Consider the following 18,335-nt stretch of genomic DNA (forward strand, 5'->3'; position numbering starts at 1 on the left):
TCAACCGTGTGTGTAGCCGTGATGGTCTCTTCTCGGCGGAGTCCGGGAAGTGAACACGGTTTGTGTTATGCATGAACGTAAGTAGTTTCAGGATCACTTCTTGATCATTTCTAGCTTCGCGGCTGTTGCGTTGCTTCTCTTCTCGCTCTCACTTGCGTATGTTAGCCACCATATATGCTTAGTGCCTGCTGCAGCTCCACCTCATTACACCATCCTTTCCTATAAGCTTAAATAGTTTTGATCTCGCGGGTGTGAGATTGCCGAGTCCTCGTGACTCACAGATTCTACCAAAACAGTTGCAGGTGCTGACGATGCCAGTGCAGGTGACGCAACCGAGCTCAAGTGGGAGTTCGATGAGGAACGTTGTCGTTACTATGTTTCTTTTCCTGATAATCAGTAGTGGAGCCCAGTTGGGACGATCGGGGATCTAGCATTTGGGGTTATCTTATTTTCATTTGGATTTGACCGTAGTCGGTCTATGTGTGGATTTTGGATGATGTATGAATTATATTTATGTATTGTGTGAAGTGGCGATTGTAAGCCAACTCTCGTTATCCCATTCTTGTTCATTACATGGGATTGTGTGAAGATAACCCTTCTTGCCACAATACCACAATGCGGTTATGCCACTAAGTCGTGCCTCGACACGTGGGAGATATAGCCGCATCGTGGGCGTTACACCTATCTTTACCATTTTTCTTAGTTCGATCCTTTTGGTAATATCTTGATCTAGTAGAATAAAGTTTTGATATGATTTAGTTTTGAGTTTTGCTTTATCATTCTTCTATGTAATCGAGTCCGTGAGCTATATATAATAAAGATTAGTTTTGAGTCAAGGGCTTGATTATCTTGCTATGATCTTGAGGGAATAATAGAAAAAGAAAGAATAAAAAGAAATAAAGAGATCATATTGATCTTATGGAGAGTAATGACTTCACATATAAAGAGTATGATGAATAAAAGTTGTTGAGAGTTGACAAACATAGTTTTGGTCATCGTGCAATTAATATGAAGTAATAAAGAAAGAGAGGTTCTCACATATAAATATACTATCTTGGACATTTTTTATGATTGTGAGCACTCATTAAAATATGACATGCTATCCTAAGTCACACTGATCTAGCATGTAACACATCATATCACTTTGGGGCCTCACGCACGGTATTCCCACGGGTGCCACCTTACCTGGCCCGGGACCGTTTGCGCCTTTTGACTCACGTATATGATAGTGTCGCTAGCATCCATATGACAAAGAACTCGGGCCGACATGACTAGTCGTAAACCCAAAGTGGCACTAACTTACAAGGACAGGCATACATGACCCATCAACGAACATGTCGGTCATCAGCGAGTGAATCCGGGCTGTAGCAGCTGGGCTAACAGGACTCCGGAGAATCCGGGCTGTAGCAGGCTAACAAGACTCCGGTAGACACCGCGTGACATTTCCCCGAAGGGACAGACACAGGAACGAAGAAGGACACATGCCGGCCAGCCTAAGTGTTCCAGAGCAGTAGCAAGCTACCATGGCTCAGTGGAAGCACTAGGAGACATTTCCCGGTAAGAGAGGCTACCAAGGATAAACAACTAGGTTGTCAGATCCCACACATACCAAGCATTTCAAATCATACACACAATATGCTCGATATGTGCAGATACAACATGGCATCACAACAAAACTCTACAACTCAAAGTATTTATTCATTAGGCTCCGAGACAAGGAAGACAACGTAATGGGTTATGTTTTCTTATATCCGAAATAAAGTATATTGTCATGGATCATCCAACATGTTGAACTTGCCTTTCCCCGTCATGCTAGCCAAATTCTTTGCACCAAGTAGAGATACTACTTGTGCTTCCGAATACCCGTAAACCTAGTTTTGCCATGAGAGTCCACCATATCTACCTATGGATTGAGTAAGATCCTTCAAGTAAGTTGTCATTGTTGCATGCAATAAAAATTGCTCTCTAAATATGTATGATTTTATTAGTGTGGAGAAAATAAGCTTTATACGATCTTGTGATGTGGAAGAAATAAAAGTGACAGACTGCATAATAAAGGTCTATATCACAAGTGGCAATATAAAGTGACGTTCTTTCGCATTAAGATTTTGTGCATCCAGCCATAAAGCACATGACAACTCTGCTTCCCTCTACGAAGGGCCTATCTTTTATTCTTGGCTTATACCTTATACAAGAGTCATGGTGATCTTCACCTTTCCTTTTTACATTTTATCCTTTGGCAAGCACATTGTGTTGGAAAGATCCTGATATATATATATATATATATATATATATATATATATATATATATATATATCCAATTGGATGTAAGTTATCATGAACTATTATTGTTGACATTACCCTTGAGGTAAAAAGGTTGGGAGGCAACACTATAAGCCCCTATCTTTCTCTGTGTCCGATTAAAACTCCATACCCATAAGTATTGCGTGAGTGTTAGCAATTGTGACAGACTAAATGATAGTTGAGTATGTGCTTGCTGAAAAGCTCTTATATTGACTCTTTCCGATGTTATGATAAATTGCAATTGCTTCAATGACCGAGATTATAGTTTGTTAGTTTTCAATGAAGTTTCTGATTCATACTTGACATTGTGAATAGATTGTTACTTTAGCATAAGAAATTATATGACAATATATATATATATATATATATATATATATATATATATATATGTTGCTGTTATAAGATGATCATGATGCCCTCATGTCCGTATTTTATTTTATCGACACCTCTATCTCTAAACATGTGGACATATTTTTCGTTATCGGCTTTCGCTTGAGGACAAGCGAGGTCTAAGCTTGGGGCAGTTGATACGTCCATTTTGCATCATGCTTTTATATCGTTATTTATTGCATTATGGGCTGTTATTACACATTATGTCACAATACTTATGCCTATTCTCTCTTTTTTTACAAGGTGTACATGAAGAGAGAATTCCGGCAGCTGGAATTCTAGGCTGGAAAAGGAACAAATATTAGAGACCTATTCTGCACAACTCCAAAAGTACTGAAACTTCACGGGAGCACTTTTTGGAATTAATAAAAAATACAGGCAAAAGAATCAACAAGAGGGTCCCACACACTGTCCACGAGGGTGGGTGTCTCGTGGGCCCCCTGGCAGGCCTCCGGTGCCCATCTTCTGCTATATGAAGTCTTTCGTCCTAGAAAAAATCAAAGGGAAGCTTTTGGAACGAAGCGCCGCCGTCTCGAGGCAGAACCTGGCGAAACCAATCTAGGGCTCCAGCAGAGTTGTTCTTCTGGGGAAACACCCCTCCGGGAGGGGGAAATCATCACCATCGTCATCACCATCGATCCTCTCATCGGGAGGGGGTCAATGTCCATCAACATCTTCACCAACACCATCTCCTCTCAAACCCTAGTTCATCTCTTGTATCCGATCTTTGTCTCAAAACCTCAGATTGGTACCTGTAGGTTGCTAGTAGTGTTGATTACTCCTTGTAGTTGATGCTAGTTGGTTTATTTGGTGGAAGATTATATGTTCAGATCCTTTATGCATATCAATACCCCTCTGATTATGAACATGAATATGATTTGTGAGTAGTTACGTTTGTTCCTGAGGACGTGGGAGAAGTCTTGCTATAAGTAGTCATGTGAATTTGGTATTCGTTCGATATTTTGATGAGATGTATGTTGTCTCTCCTCTAGTGGTGTTATGTGAACGTCGACTACATGACACTTGACCATTATTTGGGCCTAGGGGAAGGCATTGGGAAGTAATAAGTAGACGATGGGTTGCTAGAGTGACGGAAGCTTAAACCCTAGTTTATGCGTTGCTTCGTAAGGGGCAGATTTGGATCCATATGTTTCATGCTATGGTTAGGTTTACCTTAATACTTCTTTTGTAGTTGCGGATGCTTGCAATAGGGGTTAATCATAAGTGGGATGCTTGTCCAAGGAAGGACGGTACCCAAGCACCGGTCCACCCACATATCAAATTATCAAAGTAACGAACGCGAATCATATGAGCATGATGAAAACTAGCTTGACGATAATTCCCATGTGTCCTCGGGAGCGTTTTCCTTTATATAAGATTTTGTACAGGCTTATCCTTTGCTACAAAAAGGATTGGGCCATCTTGCTACACTTTATTTACTCTTGTTACTTGCTACCCGTTACAAATTACCTTATCACAAAACTATCTGTTACCGATAATTCCAGTGCTTGCAGAGAATACCTTACTGAAAACCGCTTGTCATTTCCTTCTGCTCCTCGTTGGGTTCGACACTCTTACTTATGGAAAGGACTACGATAGATCCCCTATACTTGTGGGTCATCATCGGACAGGATTACAAAACGTCGGACCGTCGTAACATCGTCGTACACGACAACTATTACACACGCTATTCTGTGGTGCAACATTTACGATGCATACTTCATCAGAAACAGTTCATGGTTGCGAATCGTGTACGATAAGGCAACTAACACAAACGTTTAGTTTGCCCGCACCGTTTGTGATATTGTCTGACATCGCACACGCTTTGCAAACGGCAACTGTGTGCATGCTTGCACACGTTTCCTCTCTGTGAACTGTGTCGAATTATGTTGTATATTGCAAAAGTTTATGTTTTACCAACCGTGTGTGCCGTAACGACCTGGAGGGCGTAATTTCACCGTAATTTAATTGCTCCTATTTTAAATTTTACTGGATTTGGATTTGAATTTAAATGTACTAGTCGTCAACCCGTGCGACCGCACGGGCTAGATATTTCACATAACACATAAATGTAAATTATTAAACAACATATTTATTTGTCAAAAACTACGTAAGCAAATTACACATGCACTCTGTAATATAGCCACTAACCATTTATATAGACTATTGGAAGTGTCTGCACCACTATTAGACTTTTAAAATTTTACTAAAACTCTATAACATTGTGCGAAATAACTACATGCATATTTCATGTGCATATAACATTGTAACAAACAGAAACAAAAGCACAACAGACATATGATCTGAGTATTAGTCCTTATTTTTTCTAATTCTTTACATTATTACAGAATAGTATATGATTTAAAAAACCAATCCGTACTTTTTTGTTATTTGAGCATCATTACACACCAGGGATTTATTTATTTTATGCTTCATTGGAGCACGAACAACTACACTAAGTTTTCCCATGATCCCTTCATTTCATACTGCTCTTCTTTCAAATATATTATTTTAGAATGATAATGCTTGATGCGTGAGGACCAACAAAAAAAGCTTTGTCACACTCAAAATTTAACTTCTAAAAATTAATAAAAGAGTTACACTATTCCTTGATGGCACGTAGTGTATCAACTGATTAACTCTAGCTTCAAGAAGACTCTATGAAAACATGAAAGCCTGCACGATATCAACACCATCATTTTGGTTCGATGATAATGTGCAGTAGACATAATAAATAAATTACTCCTAGTGTTGTAGAATTGTAACCGGAAGCAAGCGGCAGCTTGGCTACTGGCCTACAAAAATTTCAAGTAGAAAAAAGTCCAGCAAATTGTAATCCAAATATGCATGTGTCATTATACAACAAAAGTATAGTCTACCTCTACAATCATGCAAATAAATCATTATACAACAAAAGTATTTGCTAACTTTTCCATGCCCCACTACTCATACATATTTTCTCCGGACATGTTGTCTGCGATAGTTTAATACTTTGGCCAGAATTTTCATTATACAATAAGAATATCACTAAAATTCCAAAAGCACGGTATCTATAATCTTAGGACGGATATTGAAAAAAGCACACAGATTTCTCAACCTGAAGTGTTACTTTATCGTCATAACTTGTAGCAAACGCCTATGTAATACAGACGTATGTATTTTCTATAGGAGTTGGATGACAGGAAAACCAATTCTATCAAACTTGCAAACTCCATATAAAATAGATAAGCAATTCTGCAGTCAGAAACCAATTCATCTGCTCTGACCCTGGTGTCGTCCCTTCTTAGAATCTCCTCCTATTGACCAAGTCTGCTTTGAAAAGATAGTTGATTTTGACCAGAGAAGTCTATGAGTACTTCATTTATCACTTATTATCTACCATCACGTATTTTGCAAAATCTACAACAATGCCAAAAGTTATTCATAATCTGACGCCTATGAAACAGTCAGAATCTTGCCCTAAGTACCAGATTTACATCAAGAAATCATGTGCAAATATAGATTTCATGCCTACGTACATGTCCTCTACAACCTTCTCTGTGCTGCAAAATACACAGAAGGAAAAACATTGATTTTCCCATCTGACACCTAATAAATAGCCAAATAATACTCCCTGACCATTAGGGATCAAGTAGATTTTTTGCAGCTGGAGAAAACAAAAGTGAATTCCTGGATTTAGGATTACATGCTTGCCAATCTCAAACGGTGTCTACTGTGCTGCCGCCTCACCAATTAGTGGTACTTCATCGAACAACTATAGAAATAGCTCGTACGTAGCTTGGATGGATGTTGTACTTCTGTAGGAAAGTTCTCAATGATTAATGTTCATCAGGAAACTGCTTCCAAATAGTATTTTTTCGCTCCTGTAGAAAAAATAGCCAAAAGAATTGATCCCAGTTCTTAACAATTCTGGTTGTAATTTTGATATGACGTTCAAGCAGTAACAATAGTAACGATACAAGCATTTACATGAAGAAAAAAAGAAAAAATATGCACAACGTTTATTAAGCTTACACAATCCCATTGCTCTAACACCAGTATGATATGCCCTGCATCCAATTCTCATTGTATTAAAGAAAGATTTTATCTTGATTCAGAAACTACAACAAAACTGTATTAAATTCGTACCTGGCCAGGAAATTATGATCACCAGTACAACACTTCTTAATTGCAAGTTCGAAACAAATTCTAGAACGCAAGTATGAATCTCTAAAGGATCAACTATGCCACATCACCTCCTGCTCCTTCGCTGCAAGGTATTGTTATATGAAAGCCAGGAAAGTAAAAGCAGTGATCTAAACTCTCTTGCCCAGGAACAATCATGACCCAGGTTGATCTAGCTGAACGGCGTGAGGCGATTAATCCAAGGAAAAATCAATATTTTCTTTCAGTTTGAGATACATATAGTTTGTCCGTCCATGGTTGTTCCTGATGTTGTATGGCAAAGGTAAGGGATGCCTGGTGAGGGCGAACCCAAGGTTGTGCGCTCGAGGAGAGAACGATGGCGGCTGAATCCGTTCGCCTGCAAAAAAATCAGATCGCCCGCAAGCAACATTGAGGAAACCAAGGATGGCTAATCTAGATTGAAGGGATGACATGAGTTAGGACTGTTGCATATATTAGATGAGACGTACATGGACCATGGCGCTGCTGCTATGACCAAAACTGCAGCTTCTCAAATCGGAGGCTGGTGGTGACGCTCCCGGTGGAGCAGCGTCGTGGAAAGAATTGGGGGACAGGACGCTGATGACGACGGCGCTAGTGGCATGACAAAACTACATCTTCTCGATTTTCAGTCTGGATGTGATTTCCCGGCGGAGCATCGACGTGGAGGATGGAGGGATGGGAGGACTCGAGGGAACGTTTATATTGAGAACTAACTCAATGGAGGCAAAGCACAATAGGAGATGCGTTGGTAGGACTCCTAGGAACACACGGATATTGATTTTTTTTGGACTCTAGGAGGAAGGAGGAAGGCTTGCACACGGAGTTATTTTTTTAAGGACACATGGAGATAAGTTGGAAACGTTGGAGACATTGAGTCGGCTTGGTAAATAAAACTACATCCATCTAGCGGCCAACTTTTTATCTTAAACTATATCTAACGGCTCTTGGTTATTAATTCCTAGGATTAACGTAGAAGCTCGGATGGTGCTTCCGATTAGTAAATATAAGATATAAGATATAAGATGTTGTAGCTTTATTCATATCCATCAGGTTCAAACAACCAATGCATTATTCGATTATAGGTACATATGTTCAAGAATTACATAAGAACCAAATAAAGAATGATGAACCACAGTTGTATAGTTGTACTATTAAAGACGGTAAAGAAAGACGCGAAATACATTCTGGTTGCTGAACAAGGCGCAGCGGAATGCCCATATTGTGCCCTCCTCCATGCAGAAGGCACGCACGACTCTAGTCCAACTCTTTGTGATGGCCGACCGCCCATCCTTCACGGTCTTCATGAAAACATCTAGATAATCATCGTGTTCTGGTAGAAATACTTTAACCTTTGCATGCCCACCAATCATGTAGTCTAAGAGGTAATCTTGAGTAAACTGCTTTGGCAACCACTACAAAGGAAAAAGATTCAGACATTGTCATCTAACACAACTCATTATGGGCAGTAAAAAGAAGGCTGCAGAGTTCTTACATACCATCCTGCAGTTCGCTGTTGTCTTGGATAAAGTGTAAACAAATAGTTTAATTGCCATCTTTTGACGCATTTTACTAACAATCTTTATCAGCTTCCTCACTTGATGTTGATTCATCGATATCTCATTGCCCCATACGCAGAAAGGGTCGAAGCGCGGATCTTTACCAATGACATATGTACCTAAAAGCACCAAGTTAATATTAGAAGCTAAATAGCAATTGCACAATGATGTAGTGTTGGGGATCGTAGCAGAATTTTAAAATTTTCCTACGCTCACCAAGATCCATCTATGGAGTATATTAGCAACGAGGGGAAAGGAGTGCATCTACATACCCTTGTAGATCGCGAGCGGAAGCGTTCCAATGAACGTGGTTGATGGAGTCATACTCGCCGTGATCCAAATCACCGATGACCGAGTGCCGAACGGACGGCACCTCCGCGTTCAACACACGTACGGTGCAGCGACGTCTCCTCCTTCTTGATCCAGCAAGGGGAAAGGAGAGGTTGATGGAGATCCAGCAGCACGATGGCGTGGTGGTGGATGTAGCGGGATCTCGGCAGGGCTTCGCCGAGCTTCTGCGAGAGGGAGAGGTGTTGCAGGGGAGGAGGGAGGCGCCCAAGGCTGTTATGTTGCTGCCCTCCCTCCCCCCCTTTATATAGGCCCCCTGGGAGGGGGGGGGGCGCCGGCCAAGACCCATCTAGATGGGGGGCGGCCAAGGGGGGAGACTTGCCCCCCAAGGCAAGTGGGGCGCCCCCCCACCCTAGGGTTTCCAACCCTAGGCGCAGGGGGGAGGCCCATGGGGGGCGCCCCAGCCCACTAAGGGCTGGTTCCCTTCCCACTTCAGCCCATGGGGCCCTCCGGGATAGGTGGCCCCACCCGGTGGACCCCCGGGACCCTTCCAGTGGTCCCGATACAATACCGATAATCCCCAAAACTTTCCCGATGGCCGAAACTGGACTTCCTATATATAATTCTTCACCTCCGGACCATTCCGGAACTCCTCGTGACGTCCGGGATCTCATCCGGGACTCCGAACAACTTTTGGGTTTCCGCATACTCATATCTCTACAACCCTAGCGTCACCGAACCTTAAGTGTGTAGACCCTACGGGTTTGGGAGACATGCAGACATGACCGAGACGCCTCTCCGGTCAATAACCAACAGCGGGATCTGGATACCCATGTTGGCTCCCACATGTTCCACGATGATCTCATCGGATGAACCACGATGTTGAGGATTCAATCAATCCCGTATACAATTCCCTTTGTCAATCGGTATGTTACTTGCCCGAGATTCGATCGTCGGTATCCCAATACCTTGTTCAATCTCGTTACCGGCAAGTCTCTTTACTCGTACCGCAATGCATGATCCCGTGACTAACGCCTTAGTCACATTGAGCTCATTATGATGATGCATTACCGAGTGGGCCCAGAGATACCTCTCCGTCATACGGAGTGACAAATCCCAGTCTCGATCCGTGCCAACCCAACAGACACTTTCGGAGATACCCGTAGTATACCTTTATAGGCACCCAGTTACGTTGTGACGTTTGGCACACCCAAAGTACTCCTACGGCATCCGGGAGTTGCACGATCTCATGGTCTAAGGAGAAGATACTTGACATTGGAAAAGCTCTAGCAAACGAACTACACGATCTTTGAGCTATGCTTAGGATTGGGTCTTGTCCATCACATCATTCTCCTAATGATGTGATCCCGTTATCAATGACATCCAATGTCCATAGTCAGGAAACCATGACTATCTGTTGATCAACGAGCTAGTCAACTAGAGGCTTACTAGGGACACGTTGTGGTCTATGTATTCACACATGTATTACGATTTCCGGATAACACAATTATAGCATGAACAATAGACAATTACCATGAACAAAGAAATATAATAATAACCATTTATTATTGCCTCTAGGGCATATTTCCAACAGTCTCCCACTTGCACTAGAGTCAATAATCTAGTTACATTGTGATGAATCGAACACCCATTGCGTCCTGGTGTTGATCATGTTTTGCTCTAGGGAGAGGTTTAGTCAACGGATCTGCTACATTCAGGTCCGTATGTACTTTACAAATATCTATGTCTCCATTTTGAACACTTTCACGAATGGAGTTGAAGCGACGCTTGATATGCCTGGTCTTCCTGTGAAATCTGGGCTCCTTCGCAAGGGCAATAGCTCCAGTGTTGTCACAGAAGAGAGTCATCGGGCCCGACGCATTGGGAATCACCCCTAGGTCGGTAATGAACTCCTTTATCCAGACTGCTTCCTGTGCTGCCTCCGAGGCTGCCATGTACTCCGCTTCACATGTAGATCCCGCCACGACGCTTTGCTTGCAACTGCACCAGCTTACTGCTCCTCCATTCAAAATATACACGTATCCGGTTTGTGACTTCGAGTCATCCAGATCTGTGTCGAAGCTAGCGTCGACGTAACCCTTTACGACGAGCTCTTCGTCACCTCCATAAACGAGAAACATATCCTTAGTCCTCTTCAGGTACTTCAGGATATTCTTGACCGCTGTCCAGTGTTCCATGCCGGGATTACTTTGGTACCTTCCTACCAAACTTACGGCAAGGTTTACATCAGGTCTGGTACACAGCATGGCATACATAATAGACCCTATGGCCGAGGCATAGGGGATGACACTCATCTTTTCTCTATCTTCTGCCGTGGTCGGGCATTGAGCCGTGCTCAATTGCACACCTTGCAATACAGGCAAGAACCCCTTCTTGGACTGATCCATATTGAACTTCTTCAATATCTTGTCAAGGTATGTACTCTGTGAAAGACCAATGAGGCGTCTTGATCTATCTCTATAGATCTTGATGCCTAATATATAAGCAGCTTCTCCAAGGTCCTTCATTGAAAAACACTTATTCAAATAGGCCTTTATACTTTCCAAGAATTCTATATCATTTCCCATCAATAGTATGTCATCCACATATAATATGAGAAATGCTACAGAGCTCCCACTCACTTTCTTGTAAACACAGGCTTCTCCATAAGTCTGTGTAAACCCAAACGCTTTGATCATCTCATCAAAGCGAATGTTCCAACTCCGAGATGCTTGCACCAGCCCATAGATTGAGCGCTGGAGCTTGCATACTTTGTTAGCATTCTTAGGATCGACAAAACCTTCCGGCTGCATCATATACAACTCTTCCTTAAGGAAGCCGTTAAGGAATGCCGTTTTGACGTCCATCTGCCATATCTCATAATCATAGTATGCGGCAATTGCTAACATGATTCGGACGGACTTCAGCTTCGCTACGGGTGAGAAAGTCTCATCGTAGTCAACCCCTTGAACTTGTCGATAACCCTTAGCGACAAGTCGAGCCTTATAGATGGTCACATTACCATCCGCGTCCGTCTTCTTCTTAAAGATCCATTTGTTTTCTATGGCTCGCCGATCATCGGGCAAGTCAGTCAAAGTCCATACTTCGTTTTCATACATGATCCTATCTCGGATTTCATGGCTTCTAGCCATTTGTCGGAATCTGGGCCCGCCATCGCTTCTTCATAGTTCGAAGGTTCACCGTTGTCTAACAACATGATTTCCAGGACAGGGTTGCCGTACCACTCTGGTGCGGAACGTGTCCTTGTGGACCTACGAAGTTCAGTAGTAACTTGATCCGAAGCTTCATGATCATCATCATTAACTTCCTCCCCAGTCGGTGTAGGCACTACAGGAACATTTTCCCGCGCTGCGCTACTTTCCGGTTCGGAAGGGGTGACTATCACCTCATCAAGTTCCACTTTCCTCCCACTCAATTCTTTCGAGAGAAACTCTTTCTCCAGAAAGGACCCGTTCTTGGCAACGAAGATCTTGCCTTCGGATCTGAGGTAGAAGGTATACCCAATAGTTTCCTTAGGGTATCCTATGAAGACGCATTTTTCCGACTTGGGTTCGAGCTTTTCAGGTTGAAGTTTCTTGACATAAGCATCGCATCCCCAAACTTTTAGAAACGACAGCTTAGGTTTCTTCCCAAACCATAATTCATACGGTGTCGTCTCAACGGATTTCGACGGAGCCCTATTTAAAGTGAATGCGGCAGTCTCTAAAGCATAGCCCCAAAATGAGAGCGGTAAATCGGTAAGAGACATCATAGATCGCACCATATCCAATAGAGTGCGATTACGACGTTCGGACACACCATTTCTCTGAGGTGTTCCAGGCGGCGTGAGTTGTGAAACTATTCCACATTTCCTTAAGTGTGTACCAAACTCGTGACTTAAATATTCTCCACCACGATCTGATCGTAAGAATTTTATTTTTCTGTCACGTTGATTCTCAACCTCACTCTGAAATTCCTTGAACTTTTCAAAGGTTTCAGACTTGTGTTTCATTAGGTAGACATACCCATATCTACTTAAATCATCAGTGAGAGTGAGAACATAACGATATCCTCCGCGAGCCTCAACACTCATTGGACCGCACACATCGGTATGTATGATTTCCAATAAGTTGGTTGCTCGCTCCATTGTTCCGGAGAACGGAGTCTTGGTCATCTTACCCATGAGGCATGGTTCGCATGTGTCAAATGATTCGTAATCAAGAGACTCCAAAAGTCCATCTGCATGGAGCTTCTTCATGCGCTTGACACCAATGTGACCAAGGCGGCAGTGCCACAAATATGTGGGACTATCGTTATCAACTTTACATCTTTTGGTATTCACACTATGAATATGTGTAGCATCACGTTCGAGATTCATCAAGAATAAACCATTGACCAGCGGGGCATGACCATAAAACATATCTCTCAAATAAATAGAACAACCATTATTCTCGGATTTAAATGAGTAGCCATCTCGAATTAAACGAGATCCAGATACAATGTTCATGCTCAAAGCTGGCACTAAATAACAATTATTGAGGTTTAAAGCTAATCCCGTAGGTAGATGCAGAGGTAGCGTGCCGACAGCGATCACATCGACCTTGGAACCATTCCCGACGCGCATCGTCACCTCGTCCTTTGCCAGTCTCCGCTTATTCTGCAGTTCCTGTTTTGAGTTACAAATATGAGCAACCGCACCGGTATCAAATACCCAGGAGCTACTACGACTACTGGTAAGGTACACATCAATTACATGTATATCACATATACCTTTGGTGTTGCCGGCCTTCTTGTCCGCTAAGTATTTGGGGCAGTTCCGCTTCCAGTGACCACTTCCCTTGCAATAAAAGCACTCAGTCTTAGGCTTGGGTCCATTCTTTGACTTCTTCCCGGCAACTGGCTTACCGGGCGCGGCAACTCCCTTGTCGTCCTTCTTGAAGTTCTTCTTACCCTTGCCCTTCTTGAACTTAGTGGTTTTATTCACCATCAACACTTGATGTTCTTTTCTGATCTCCACCTCCGCTGATTTCAGCATCGAATATACCTCAGGGATGGTCTTTTCCATCCCCTGCATATTGAAGTTCATCACAAAGCTCTTGTAGCTTGGTGGAAGCGACTGAAGGATTTTGTCAATGACCGCGTCATCCGGGAGATTAACTCCCAGCTGAGACAAGCGGTTGTGCAACCCAGACATTCTGAGTACGTGCTCACTAACAGAACTATTTTCCTCCATTTTACAACTGAAGAACTTGTCGGAGACTTCATATCTCTCGACCCGGGCATGAGCTTGGAAAACCATTTTCAGCTCCTCGAACATCTCATATGCTCCATGTTTCTCAAAACGCTTTTGGAGACCCGGTTCTAAGCTGTAAAGCATGCCACACTGAACGAGGGAGTAATCATCAGCACGTGATTGCCAAGCGTTCATAACGTCTTGGTTCTCTGGGATTGGTGCTTCACCTAGCGGTGCTTCTAAGACATAATCTTTCTTGGCAGCTATGAGGATGATCCTCAGGTTCCGGACCCAGTCCGTATAGTTGCTGCCATCATCTTTCAGCTTGGTTTTCTCTAGGAACGCGTTGAAGTTGAGGACAACGTGGGCCATTTGATCTACAAGACATAGTGTAAAGATTTTAGACTAAGTTCATGATAATAAGTTCATATAATCAAATTATTCAATGAACTCCCACTCAGATAGACATCCCTCTAGTCATCTAAGTGAAACATGATCCGAGTTAACTAGGCCGTGTCCGATCATCACGTGAGACGGACTAGTCAAGATCGGTGAACATCTCCATGTTGATCGTATCTTCTATACGACTCATGCTCGACCTTTCGGTCCTCCGTGTTCTGAGGCCATGTCTGCACATGCTAGGCTCGTCAAGTCAACCTAAGTGTATTCCGTGTGTTCCGAGGCCATGTCTGTACATGCTAGGCTCGTCAACACCCGTTGTATGCGAACGTTAGAATCTATCACACCCGATCATCACGTGGTGCTTCGAAACAACGAACCTTCGCAACGGTGCACAGTTAGGGGGAACACTTTCTTGAAATTATTATAAGGGATCATCTTACTTACTACCATCGTTCTAAGCAAATAAGATGCAAAACATGATAAACATCACATGCAATCAAATAGTGACATGATATGGCCAATATCATTTTGCTCCTTTGATCTCCATCTTCGGGGCACCATGATCATCTTCGTCACTGGCATGACACCATGATCTCCATCATTGTGTCTTCATGAAGTCGTCACGCCAACGATTACTTCTACTTCTATGGCTAACGCGTTTAGCAACAAAGTAAAGTAATTTACATGGCGTTATTCAATGACACGCAGGTCATACAAAATAATAAAGACAACTCCTATGGCTCCTGCCGGTTGTCATACTCATCGACATGCAAGTCGTGATTCCTATTACAAGAATATGATCAATCTCATACATCACATATATCATTCATCACATCTTCTGGCCATATCACATCACATAGCACATGCTGCAAAAACAAGTTAGACGTCCTCTAATTGTTGTTGCAAGTTTTTACGTGGCTTGAATAGGTTTCTAGCAAGAACGTTTCTTACCTACGTAAAACCACAACGTGATTTGCCAATTTCTATTTACCCTTCATAAGGACCCTTTTCATCGAATCCGTTCCGACTAAAGTGGGAGAGACAGACACCCGCTAGCCACCTTATGCAACTAGCGCATGTTAGTCGGTGGAACCTGTCTCACGTAAGCGTACGTGTAAGGTCGGTCCGGGCCGCTTCATCCCACAATACCGCCGAAACAAGATAAGACTAGTAGCGGCAAGAAGAATTGGCAACATCAACGCCCAAAACTGCTTTGTGTTCTACTCGTGCATAGTAACTACGCATAGGCCTGGCTCATGATGCCACTGTTGGGGATCGTAGCAGAATTTTAAAATTTTCCTACGCTCACCAAGATCCATCTATGGAGTATACTAGCAACAAGGGGAAAGGAGTGCATCTACATACCCTTGTAGATCGCGAGCGGAAGCGTTCCAATGAACATGGTTGATGGAGTCGTACTCGCCGTGATCCAAATCACCGATGACCGAGTGCCGAACGGACGGCACCTCCGCGTTCAACACACGTACGGTGTAGCGACGTCTCCTCCTTCTTGATCCAGCAAGGGGAAAGGAGAGTTTGATGGAGATCCAGCAGCACGACGGCGTGGTGGTGGATGTAGCGGGATCTCGGCAGGGCTTCGCCGAGCTTCTGCGAGAGGGAGAGGTGTTGCAGGGGAGGAGGGAGGCGCCCAAGGCTGTTATGTTGCTGCCCTCCCTCCCCCCTTTATATAGGCCCCCTTGGGAGGGGGGGCGCCGGCCAAGACCCATCTAGATGGGGGGGCGGCGGCCAAGGGGGAAGACTTGCCCCCCAAGGCAAGTGGGGCGCCCCCACCCTAGGGTTTCCAACCCTAGGCGCAGGGGGAGGCCCATGGGGGGCGCCCCAGCCCACTAAGGGCTGGTTCCCTTCCCACTTCAGCCCATGGGGCCCTCCGGGATAGGTGGCCCCACCCGGTGGACCCCCGGGACCCTTCCGGTGGTCCCGGTACAATACCGATAACCCCCGAAACTTTCCCGGTGGCCGAAACTGGACTTCCTATATATAATTCTTCACCTCCGGACCATTCCGGAACTCCTCGTGCATCCGAGATCTCATCTGGGACTCCGAACAACTTTCGGGTTTCCGCATACTCATATCTCTACAAGCCTAGCGTCACCGAACCTTAAGTGTGTAGACCCTACGGGTTCGGGAGACATGCAGACATGACCGAGACGCCTCTCCGGTCAATAACCAACAGCGGGATCTAGATACCCATGTTGTCTCCCACATGTTCCATGATGATCTCATCGGATGAACCACGTTGTCGAGGATTTAATCAATCCCGTATACAATTCCCTTTGTCAATCGGTATGTTACTTGCCCGAGATTCGATCGTCGGTATCCCAATACCTTGTTCAATCTCGTTACCAGCAAGTCTCTTTACTCGTACCACAATGCATGATCCCATGACTAACGCCTTAGTCACATTGAGCTCATTATGATGATGCATTACCGAGTGGGCCCAGAGATACCTCTCCGTCATACGGAGTGACAAATCCCAGTCTTGATCCGTGCCAACCCAACGGACACTTTCGGAGATACCCGTAGTATACCTTTATAGTCACCCAGTTACGTTGTGACGTTTGGCACACCCAAAGTACTCCTATGGCATCCGGGAGTTGCACGATCTCATGGTCTAAGGAGAAGATACTTGACATTGGAAAAGCTCTAGCAAACGAACTACACGATCTTTGAGCTATGCTTAGGATTGGGTCTTGTCCATCACATCATTCTCCTAATGATGTGATCCCGTTATCAATGCATCCAATGTCCATAGTCAGGAAACCATGACTATCTGTTGATCAACGAGCTAGTCAACTAGAGGCTTACTAGGGACACGTTGTGGTCTATGTATTCACACATGTATTACGATTTTCGGATAACACAATTATAGCATGAACAATAGACAATTACCATGAACAAAGAAATATAATAATAACCATTTATTATTGCCTCTAGGGCATATTTCCAACATGTACTACAACACTCTTTTATAATATCTTATAACATCCAATATACTCACATATTAGATGAATTAACATCTTATATTATGGGCCGGATGGAGTTTAAATTATCGGCTGATTAACTAATACTGTATCCATGGGTTAGAGTTAGTTTGAGCTAGTTCAGGCTCAAATAGCCCTAAACACTAGTAAAAAAAGACACATCCGTGATATTTTGGGCCGAACGATTTTTTTTCTGTCATACATATGACACTTCTATGACGATAATTGTGACAAAACCCGGTATCATCATAGATGTGGTGGGCTCCTACTTCTATGACAAAAAATCATGATAGAAAATGGGCTTTTCGTCCTAGGCGGGCCGGAGACACAGCTGCATGACATTCTTTGGGCCGTCCATGACAGAAAAAACCGTGGTAGAAGCGAGGGCGAGGAAAATTTCGGGGAGTTCCCGGTTACGGTGGGAGGTCGGGGGGCGAGCGATGCGCGTTTCTCTAGTACACGTACTCGCATGTGTGCGAGGCGTTGGCTCTAACTGAACCCGAGCGAGGCGTTGGGCTCTAACTGAACCCGAGCGATTGCACTGCAGGCTACGCATTACTGAACCCGAGCGATCGATCAATGGCTGTTAACTGAACCCGATCGAGCGATTCCTTCGCTACTGCTGCTAACTGAAGCCGATCTATGGTGCCTCTGGATGAACAGTGAGCGTTGCTGGGGGGGGGGTTTGGATGAACAGTTCCCGGTGGGGGTGGATGAACAGGACCCCGTGGTGTTGCCTCTGGATGAACAGGACGCCGATCGATCGAGCCGGTTGGGGCTGGATGAACAGGACCCCGTGGAGGGCAGGATGAACAGGACCACCCCATGGAGGGCAGAATGAACAGTAGATGGTGGAGGGCTGGATGAACAGTAGCCCGTGGAGGGGTGGTTGAACAGGAGCCCGTGGAGAGGGCTGGTTGAACTGTAGCCGGTGGAGTAGCGCGTGGTGGAGGCTGGATGAACAGGAGCCCGTGGATGAACAGTCGCAGGTGG

The 18,335-nt window shown here is 44.0% G+C and overlaps 1 long non-coding RNA gene across 1 annotated transcript; it reads right to left on the reverse strand.

Annotated features, from left to right (window-relative positions):
* Window positions 1-6,433: 6,433 nt before the first annotated feature.
* On the reverse strand, window positions 6,434-7,540 carry LOC123170468 (uncharacterized). The gene is made up of 2 exons (XR_006485221.1): window positions 7,329-7,540; window positions 6,434-7,216 (listed from the first exon to the last, which is right to left on the reverse strand). It is a non-coding gene; the product is annotated as an uncharacterized lncRNA (long non-coding RNA).
* Window positions 7,541-18,335: the final 10,795 nt, after the last annotated feature.

This window comes from Triticum aestivum, chromosome 1D (assembly GCF_018294505.1).
Source record: "Triticum aestivum cultivar Chinese Spring chromosome 1D, IWGSC CS RefSeq v2.1, whole genome shotgun sequence".
Classification (NCBI taxonomy): Eukaryota; Viridiplantae; Streptophyta; class Magnoliopsida; order Poales; family Poaceae; genus Triticum; species Triticum aestivum.